Raw genomic sequence first — 10,975 nt, forward strand, 5'->3', positions numbered from 1 at the left:
TGTCCTGATTATTTTACATCGTGTGTATTACTATTGGACCATTTTAAAAAATAAATAATTTTTTCATCAATTAAATATTACCAACTCGAATGATGTCAAAAATGATGTTAAGATGGCTTTTCCCATTTATGAAACATTAGTAGGTTTCCATTTTGCTTTAAAATGCAAAGTCAATGCACATTTCTAACACTGCACCTACAAGGTTGAATTCAAAATTGGTGACTTTTCTTAGGAAATGTCTATTTAGCACTCAACGTGTGATCAAGAAAATGATTTGAAGATAATTCGAGAGGGCCATTTCAAAAAGGATTAAGCCCTGTTCGGCTCCCATTTTTTCAAATTAAAATGGAGGAAATAGTAATTTTTTTGGAAAATGAGTGGTTAAAAAAAAGAAAAAGTTTTCGATTTACGTGTAATATTATTTTATGAAAGTGTGATTTAAAATATGAGAGAAAAAATGAAATTTATTTTATTGAAAACCAAACGGGGACTAAATTAGTTGTACACCTTTGTGTACATTTAAGGATGAAATTCCAAGTGTGGTCAAAATCTATTCCATTGATTGTTTAAAGTATTGTAAATATCAATATGTAAAAAAATGTTACCTCACAACAATGTCAAACTTAATGTACATATAACTTGATTGTTTCGATAATTAAGGTTTACTCGGAAGGTACATTTGACCTATTGGATGATAAAAATATGGGTAATTACATTACCACAATAAAATTACTTGTTACACCATAATTATAAAGGTAGTATATTACCACAATTATTTTTAATTGATACACCACATTTTAATTGCGTTAAACTCTTCAATCTTTGCTCGTTGTAGTAATTATTTCCTTAACTTTTTTCGTCAAATTTCTTATCTTCTGCCTTCTATTACTTAGAACATGTCATCCTTGATAATTATTTATATCAAAATATTTTGTTTACATAATTTGAAATGAGAGAGAAATATTTTTTCGCACTTTTTATTCATTTGTTATTTAAAAAATATGATGAAAAATAAGTTGCTTTACACCATTTCAATGAACTTTTGGACATAAAATTATTATCAAATATAAAATGTTTTAATTAACGAAAAGTTCAAAAATAAGAATGACATGAAAAATTATTAGGGACATAAGTGATAAAATGAACAAAGATTGAGAACTTTAGTGAAATTAAAATTTGTTGCAAGATAAAAATTGTGATGTATTACTACTACTACTACAAATTTTTATTACGACAACACATTATAATCACACCACAATTAAAATATATTTTTAATAAATAAACCACAACAAATTTACAATTATATTTCTAATTCAACAAAAAAAATTGGAAAAAAAAATACAATATTGTAGTGTACTTATCACTCATTAATCATCATTTTTCTCAACATTTCTCCCTATTCTGGATTTTTTGAAAGCAAACATATATAATTTCTAAAGGAATGCTTCAACCAGTGACAACACTCTTCATTTGCATTCTGTAGATTAATAAAACTATCAGAGTTAAGATATGGCAACTAAGTGCATAGTTTCGACCCTGATGGTTTCAATTTTGCAACGGCATTTGTGTGTGAGATTACCATCTCATGAAGATTTTCAGATATACTACTCCAAAAATTGTTTCGAACAATGAGCGATTGAAAGAGACAGACAAGAAGTTATAGACTTGGCCATGCATGGCTTGTCCACTTGTAGTCCAGAACCCCATCTCACGCCCCAAATTTTATCTTCATGTCTCATTATGATTGTTGCAAATTTGTTGTTCAAAATCAAGGAGGATGAATTGAAATGAAATTGGATAAAGTGGAAAATCGAGCTATAAAATGGCCTACGCGACTGCATAGCCTCTGAGGGTTGTGATCGCATCTAGATTTTCAGAGAACCATAAGGCGGCCAAAGCTATAACTATGCAACCGCATAGTTATAGCCCATGCGGTTGCATAGTAGAAAAAAGTGACCATTGGCTGGAAATTTTTCAAATTTCTAGTGGTTTTGGTGAAACTATGCACCTATTCATTTGAATTGAAACCACTTCATGTTGGAATGGTAGAATACTATAAATACAAGGTGTGTTCATCCCTAAAACATATGAAAAACTACTTTTAATTTCATCCAATTTTTCATGAAACTCTCTCTCTCTACATAATCAAATTCTTCTTTTTTACTTGTTCATTTGAAGATACTTTTGCTTTTGGTGCTCTTTTTCAAGGCTTGATTATATCCTACAGACATTTGCCATATTTAATCCTTATGCGCATTGTGAAGGAGACAAATATTTTTTGAGAACATCAATATATTCTTCATGTTCAAGTCTTCATCGGTTTATATTTATTCACTTCTTCCCCATCTGTTCTCCATTGCTGTATTTTTCGTAACATTCTCAAGTGATATTCCTCATCTTATTACGATGGAGACATAATCTACACTCGATACTATCAAAATAATGAATCAAGACTTAGTGCATTTGGATAGATTTGATGGTGCTAACTTCACAAAATCGTAGGACAAACTAAAATTCTTCCTAATGGCGTTAAAGATCTTCTACATGCTCAATCCAAAATTGGAGCCAATTCCCAACGCAATAGACAAAGATACTGATGAAGTTCGTGACAAAAGAAAGAAATGGAAAGAGGACGAATTAATATGTTGCAGCCACATTCTAAATGCACTGTCAGATCGATTATTTGATCTCTACACAAACATCACATCAGCAAAAGAGATCTAGTATGACTTGAAAACAAATATAAGGCCGAAGAGAAAGGTATCAAAAAGTTTTTAATTTCTAAATATTTTGATTTCAAAATTCTTGATAACATTCATTTGTTGTCTCAAGTACATGAATTACAAATAATTGTAAACAAATTTAAAATGGTGAAGATCGAACTTCCCAAAACCTTTCAAATGGGAGCAATCATTGCCAAACTCATGAGATCTTGGAAAGGATATAGGAAAAATATTTTACATAGTTCTGAAGACTTTTCCTTGAAAGATATACAAAAATATCTTCGTATAGAGGAAGAGTCAAGGGCAAGAGATAAGACTGAAAATTTTTATGACGGCTCTTCGAAAGCCAATGTCGTGGCAATGTAGACAACCCCAACAATTACAAAACAAAAGGGAAACTTCTTGGTATTAAAAAGGATTGAGGGAAGTTCAAAAATAAATCCAAGGGACCCTCCTATATTTTTGGAAAATCGGGACACAATGCAAGAGATTGTAGGCATAGGAAATAAAAAAGAAGGAACGACAAGTAAATTCCATCAATGATATTATCGCTACGGTGAGTGAAATCAATGCAATCCAAGAGAAAATTTCGGGATGGTGGTATGACACCTGCGTTACAATCCAAGTTTGTTATGATAAGTCTCTTTTCAAAACTTATCATGACATTAAAGATGGTCAAGAAATCTAAATGGGAAATGAAGGAAAATCTGAAGTGATTGGTAAAGGTAATGTGGAAATCATTTTCATTTCAAGAAAGAAGATCACTTTGACAAATGTCTTACATGTACTAGATATGAATAGAAACATAGCAAGTGGAGTTTTATTGGGAAAACTTGTAATTAAATCTGTTTTTGAATTTTGAAAACTTGTACTAACCCATAATGGGTATTTTGTTGAAAAGGGCTATTCCGCTGAAGGAATGGTCGAATTATGTACTTTTGAGAATGACTCTAATTAAATCAAGTCTTTTACATATGTTACTGATTCATTTAATTTATGGTATGGTAGATTAGCACGCATAAGAGTTAGCACAATGAAAATAATGGTTAAATGTGGACTGATACAATGTGAAATTGATAATTTAGAAAAATATGAAACGTGTATTAAATTAAAGATGATTATAAAGCAGTTTCATAGTGTAGTAAGATTAACGGAATTACTTGAACTTGTTCCTTCCAATATATGTGAATTGAATTACATGTTAACAAGAGATGGTAATAGATATTTTATTACTTTTATCAATGATTGTTCTAGGTATACTTAAGTATATATGCTAAAACATAAAAGTAACTTTAAAATATATAAAGCTGAAGTTGAAAATCAATTAGGAAGAAAACTAAAAACTCTGAGAAGTGATAGAGATGGAGAATATTTCTCTAATGAATTCAATATGTTTTGTGAATAAAATGGAATAACACATCAACGTTCTGCACCACGAACACCAGAACAAAATAGTCTAGCAGAAAAAAAGAATATGACATTCTAATAGATGATAAATGTTATGCTGTTAAATTTTGAATTGCCTTTTAATCTATGGGATGAAGCCTTACTTAGCTCCCATTTGGTTCTCATTAAATTACATTTCATTACATTCCATTTCTCTCTCTCTCTCCCCCCTATTTTCAACCACACAATCTTTCATAACATAATATAACATGTAAATCGAAAATTTTTCTTTCTTTCTCAACTACTTATTTTTCAAAAAAACACTATTCCACTCATGTTCATTTTCAAAAAATGGGGGCCAAACGGGGGCTTAGTACTTTTCATATAGTAAACAGGATTCCTATGAGAAATAATAAGATCTCTCCATATGAAATATGGAAAGATAGGAAACCAAATATTAATTATTTCAAAGAGTGGGGGTATCTTGCTTATTATAAAAACACGAATCCCAAGAGAACCAAGTTAGATTCTAGAGGTATCAAATGTGCTTTTGTAGGATATGCTCTTAATAGCAAGGCCTATAGGTTATTAAACCTTGAATCGAATGTTATAATAGAATCATGAGAAGTGAAATTCTTCGAGAATGTATTAGTAGCAAGGAAATCTATTCCGAATTCTAGAGAGCTATATGAAGAGACGTCTACTAGAAATGCTGAAAGAGAGCCTCGAAGAAGTAAGAGAAATAAAAAAGAAAAATGTCTAGGATCAGATGAGATAAATTTCCAACTTATTTCTTTTTACATAGTAGAGGGTATGGGAAGTATGTTATTAGAACAATACATTTTGCTCTTTCAAGTGAAAAGTGATCCTAAAACCTATAATGAAGCAATGTCATCGAGAGATTGTATATTCTAGAAAGAGACAATAAATAATGAAATGTATTCTATTATTTCAAATAATACTTGAAATATAGTTGATTTACCGGAGGGTAGCAACTGGGCATTTAGAAAAAAGTATAATTCCGATGGAACACTTAATACCTACAAAGCTAGATTAGTAGCTAAAGAGTATCATCGAAAGGAATGATAAGTAATTTCATATATGCACCTGTGGCTAGGATAAACTCGATAAGGATCCTATTTGCACTAGCATTAATTTATGATTTGCATGTTTATCAAATAGATGTCAAGACAGCATTCCTAAATAGAGATCTCGAAGATGAGGTCTATATGGAACAACTAGAAGTGTTTATTCTACCGAAAAATGAATAGAAAATATATAAACTAATCAAATCCTTAAATGGATTAAAACAAGCCCCCAAAAAGTGCATGAGAAGTTTGACTTTAAAATAATGTCAAATTGTTTTAATCATAATTCCGTAGACAAATGCCTATACACTGAAATAAATGATGGTATAATTACATTAATATATCTATATGTTGATGATATGTTGATCATCTGTAACAATATAGACGGAATCAAGAAAATAAAAAGGTTTCTATCCTTCACGTTTAAAATGAGAGATATTGGACAAGCGGATACTATCTTTAGTATCAAAGTTAAAAGGGATAATGGGAGTTTTACATTATGCCAGTCATATTCTATTGAAAATGTGATAAATAAGTTCAAACACTTGAATGTCAAGGAGGCTAATACCCCGTTGGATCCAAGTATCAAGATGATCAAAATGATGAAAGAGCAATAGCTCAAATAGAATATGCAAGTGCAATTGGAAGTCTGATGTAGGCTGCACAATGTACAAGACCTGATATAGCATTTGCTATAAGTAAACTAAGTATGTTTATGAGTAACCCAAGTTCCAAACATTATCAATAGGGTTTTTGGTTACCTAAAGAAAACCAAAAACCTTAGGTTACATTATATAAAGTTCCCTAGAATCTTGGAAGGCATTTTTAGCATTGGCCGAAACTAGAAAATAAGTTGAGTGACTAAGAGATTTGTTATATGAAATTCCTTTAGATATAAAGAATATTTCTTCAATACCCATCGTATGTGATAGTCAAGCTATTTTGCTGGAGCATACAACGAAGTATATAATGGAAAGTCTAGACACATGAGTCTAGGCTCTTGTTTGACCCACATTAAAATTATAATTCATTCTTCTCTCTCTTCTTATCAACCACACATTATCTAATAAAATAATATTACACATAAATCAAAAATTTCTTCTTCTTTATCAACCACACATTTTTCAAAATAATACTATATCAAAAATTAAGATGACAAAATAATAGGGGCCAAACGGGGGCTAAGACACTAGTATGTGAAGAAATTAATCAAGTATGGAATAATTTCTCTTAAACATGTTAAGTCAAATGAGAACTTAGCTGATCCATTTACTAAACCTCTCACGAGAGAGTTAGTAAGATCAACATCAAGTAGAATGGTGTTGAAACTCCTTAAATAGGTCCACCAATGATAGCAATCCTACCACAAGTATACCAAACAAGTATATATAGGTTCAAGGGGTAATAACAAATCATTTGATAAGTGGATGGATTTCAACACTATTGAATTATTAAACCCTATCTTTGGTAAATAGTGTTTATTGTTACTATTGGAAGGATGAGTTATAAAAATCTTAATAAAGTTCAATACATGGTACAAGTATCTCTAAAAGTAACAAAGATATTGGAAGAACTTCACCTATGTGAACTTCGAAGTGGTGCCACCTCATTAGAGAGTTGGAATTTTTCTCGCTTTAAAAGTTTGATGAAAAAGGATAAGTGCAAGGTCATATTAGCACTAAACGAGTTAGAGGAACTTGTGAAATTTAACACTTATGTCTGTGATTTCATCGGTATTATCACAAGAGATAAGTTGTTCAAAGCGTTCTAGCTACCTGAAATTTCGGTAACACTTAATGAGATTTACACTATGATTAGATTCAAATCGAAAGATATCTAATTCTTACGCATGAGTATTAATATTTGATTATGTGATTAACTTGATTTTGAACAAGTCAAGGATCGTTGCAAATTTGTTGTTCAAAATCAATGAGGATGAATTGGAAAATCAAGCCATAAAATGGTCTATGTGACCGCATAAGCCTTCGAGGCTTGCGGTCACATCTTGATTTTCAGGGAACCAAGAGGTGGTCAAAGCTGTAACTATGCAACCGCGTGGTTATAGCCTATGGGGTCGCATAGTTAAAAAAGTGACCATTGGCTGGAGTTTTTTCGAATTTCTAGTGATTTTCTTGGTAAAACCATGCACCTATTCATTTGAGTTAACACCACTTTGTGTAGGGACGTTAGAATATTATAAATAAATGGTGTGTTCATCCCTAAAACATATGAAAAACTATTTGTAGTTTCATCCAATTTGCATGAAACTTTGTCCATCTATATAATCAAATTCTTATTTTTCACTCATTTATTTGAAGATCACTTTTGTTTTTGGTGCTCTTCTTCAAGGCTTGATTTTCCTACAAATTATTTGCCAAATTTAATCCGTAAGAGCATTGTGAAGGAGGCAAATAGCGTTTGAGGATAAAGATATATTCTTCGAGTTCAAGTCTTCATCAAGTTATATTCATTCATTTCTTCCTCTTTAGTTCTCCATTGCTGTAATTTTTATAACAATGATTCATAAAAATTTTGGCTTCTAGATTGGGATTTTTTTCTGGTTTACCCATGAAATGTGCCTTCAATTTAGTTTTGTTAATTCTTACGCATCAGTATAGGATATTCTAATGATACCAAAGGATAATATTTTATAGTCCTCTAGTTATGAAGGTCTTTGTTAGCACAAATACAACATTCATAGAGGATAAGTATATTAATGATTATTAGTCCAAGAATAAGGACATGATGGAAGAAATGAGTGGAAGCCATTCAACATTATCAATTCCTGGAATACAACCTAAGACACACATCCCATGGTGTCAAAATATATCTGAACAACATGATCTAAATGGGAGAGATGAGTTGTCATCTAATCCAATAGATCTCTAGAATGTTGAAGACAATGAGGATGTAATGGAATCAACTAATGTAATATCATTATTGATAAAAATATTACGTTCCAAATGATGCAACAATCCTAGATCAATCGTCCCTCAAACAAATTAGGATGATTATCATTTCACCTTCAAGGTACTTGTTAAGTAGAGAGTCCAATCTGGATTTTCATGGTACAAGTTGATGATCTAAGTTCATATAAGGAAGTTATGGATAATGTGGATGCGTCGATCTATTTATGGATCGAAGCCGACGTTGAGATCTTGGAATAAGGATTCAACAAAGTGATTAAAACATATGGTTTTAATCAGAACATGGATGAACCCTATATGTTAGAATATGTGAGACAAAATGTATTTTTCCTAATGCTTATGTAGATGATATTCTACTTAATAGAAATAATGCGGATGCGCTATTGCCTACGAAAGTTTTGTCCCAAGTCGTCCAAGTTTTAGATCTTAGGAGATCGAAAGAATAAGATGATAATTTTGTCCTAAGTCTCATATGTTGACAAGATATTTGTCAGATTTCCTATGCAAGATTATGCCATCAAGCATCGAATCTCTCTAAGAATCAGTCCCCTAAGACTGTTAAAAAGATTGTGTCAATGGGAGGATAGGTAGTCTCATGTATGCTACGCTATGCAGTAGACTCATTTGTTGTACTATTGGTTTGGTGAATTGAGATCTATTTAACCCTAGGATCGAAACATTTAATGGTGTTAAAGCATATCCTTTAGTACCTTAGAGAACAAGGAATAATATGCTCATTACCAGATCTTATTCTGATAGGTTAAAAAGATTCGGACTTTTAGAATGATGAAGACTATCACAGGTCTACATCAGTATTGTTGTTTACACTTGATGGTGGGGCCATTATTTGAAGACGTATCAAGCAATCGTACATTGTTGATTCCACTATTGATGTCATAATTTTAGGAGCTTATGAAGCTACTAAATTGGTCGTATGACTAGAAAATCCTAACTGACATTGAGATGGTACCTGCATCTGCACAACCCTTTATATTGTAGTGGGATAACAGTAGTACTACGGCAAATGTTAAAGAAACAAGAGTCATCAAAAGGATAAACACATTGAACGAAAATATCATCTATTAAGAGAGATAGTTGATAGAGAAAATGTGATTTTTAGTCAGATTGCTACTACGATAACCTTGTAAACTCATTTACCAAAAGTTCATCAGCTAAAGTTTTCGAATGATATCTACAAAACATGAGGATAAAAGATTTGACACATATACTTTAGGAAAAGAGGGAGATTTGTTAGATTGTGTTCTCATATAGTATATTTTGCGATGACAATATAATAACTAATAATAAATGAAGTTTGATTTTATTTATTATTGAGTATGAGAACTAAAGTGCATATGATTACCTGTGATAATATAAGTTGGGTATTTGTATTGAAAAGTACAATATGACTCAACTTATATTTTGATCATAATTTTTGTTCATAACTAACGTAAAAAGGATCGACACCTTGTACTGGAAGGTTGTAGTATTGACTAATTCACTATTTTGATTTGTGATTTGTCTTTATCGCAGAAATAGTTAAAGTTGATAATAGTACACTTGAAATGTATTGAGCGGATCATGTTTGAGTTTAATCCTATAGCATGATCGTATAGAGAATTAAATTTCACTTGATCGTTGTGTATTTCATCAAAATCGACAGGGTTCATGTATATCTTTTCATAACTTTAATAGTTTTTAAGTCATCAATAAGTGAAATCAATTTGATTGATCAAATATCTCGATGATTGGGAGCTTGAGATTGATTGAAGTAGAGAATATGAATTTCGTGTTGGAAATCGTCACCCTGAAAAATGGGTGAAGTGACTACTTAAGTATTTTCCGTTGAACGGTTAAAATTCAAGCTTAGCTTTAAGCGACGACTAAACTTCGTCATTTGTGTTTTGTTCACATGACCGTTGAAGAAAATGGTACTTAAGTTAGAAAGATAATTAGAAGGACAAAATGATCATTTATGCTCGTACCTAAATATCGAATCTCGATCGGCGATAATTACATATATGATTAGTCAAAGGAAAGTATTACAGATTTATTGACTTCCGTGATATTATATATTCCAATAGTTCAGTATTTTGCATTTAGTGAAAAAACAAAAACTAATAATTAGATATAGTGGTCTAAGGTCAACTTAGGATCTAATTATTGGAATTTGAATAACATATGTCTGATCAGATCTCTATGGTAGCTCTATAAAGTATTTAGACTTAATTACAATAATTATGATAATTTTGAGCTTAACTATAATTATAATTGTAATTGATATAAGAAGTTGTAAACTTACTTATAATTATAATTTAAATTCTAGGACTACATATGTAATTAAATGTAAACTAATTGGACGTGAACTTTAATTAAAAATCTTATTTGGATTTTAATTAAGACTTCTATTTGAAATCATAATTATTATTATACACGCATCAGCACATCTTTTATATCTAAAATAGAGACTAGGTCTTGTCACTATGATTATAGCAACGTGTGATGAAGTGGCCTTATTATATGATTATAAATTTTGATGATTCGATTCATCTTAAAGGTGCGTGACCTCCAAAAAGAGGCATATGGCTATTTCAGAGCCGTTAACATGTATGACATTGTAAGCATTTCTTAGCGAATGGAATTAATTATGGCGACTGTTATGCTTTAAACCATCTCCCGATTCCTAACCGATTCATTCTCATCTCTCGATTCGCGCCGGCCATAATAGACCTTGAGTAATTGGCGCTGGTAGATAAAAGAAATGGAATAATTTGCATAATTATGTTCTTAGCATGATGAACCTGTCCAAAACCGAACAAAAAAAAAAAAAAAAAAAAAAAAAGGGGTTAAA

The sequence above is a fragment of the Olea europaea genome, unplaced genomic scaffold (assembly GCF_002742605.1).
Source record: "Olea europaea var. sylvestris unplaced genomic scaffold, O_europaea_v1 scaffold705, whole genome shotgun sequence".
NCBI classification, from domain to species: Eukaryota; Viridiplantae; Streptophyta; class Magnoliopsida; order Lamiales; family Oleaceae; genus Olea; species Olea europaea.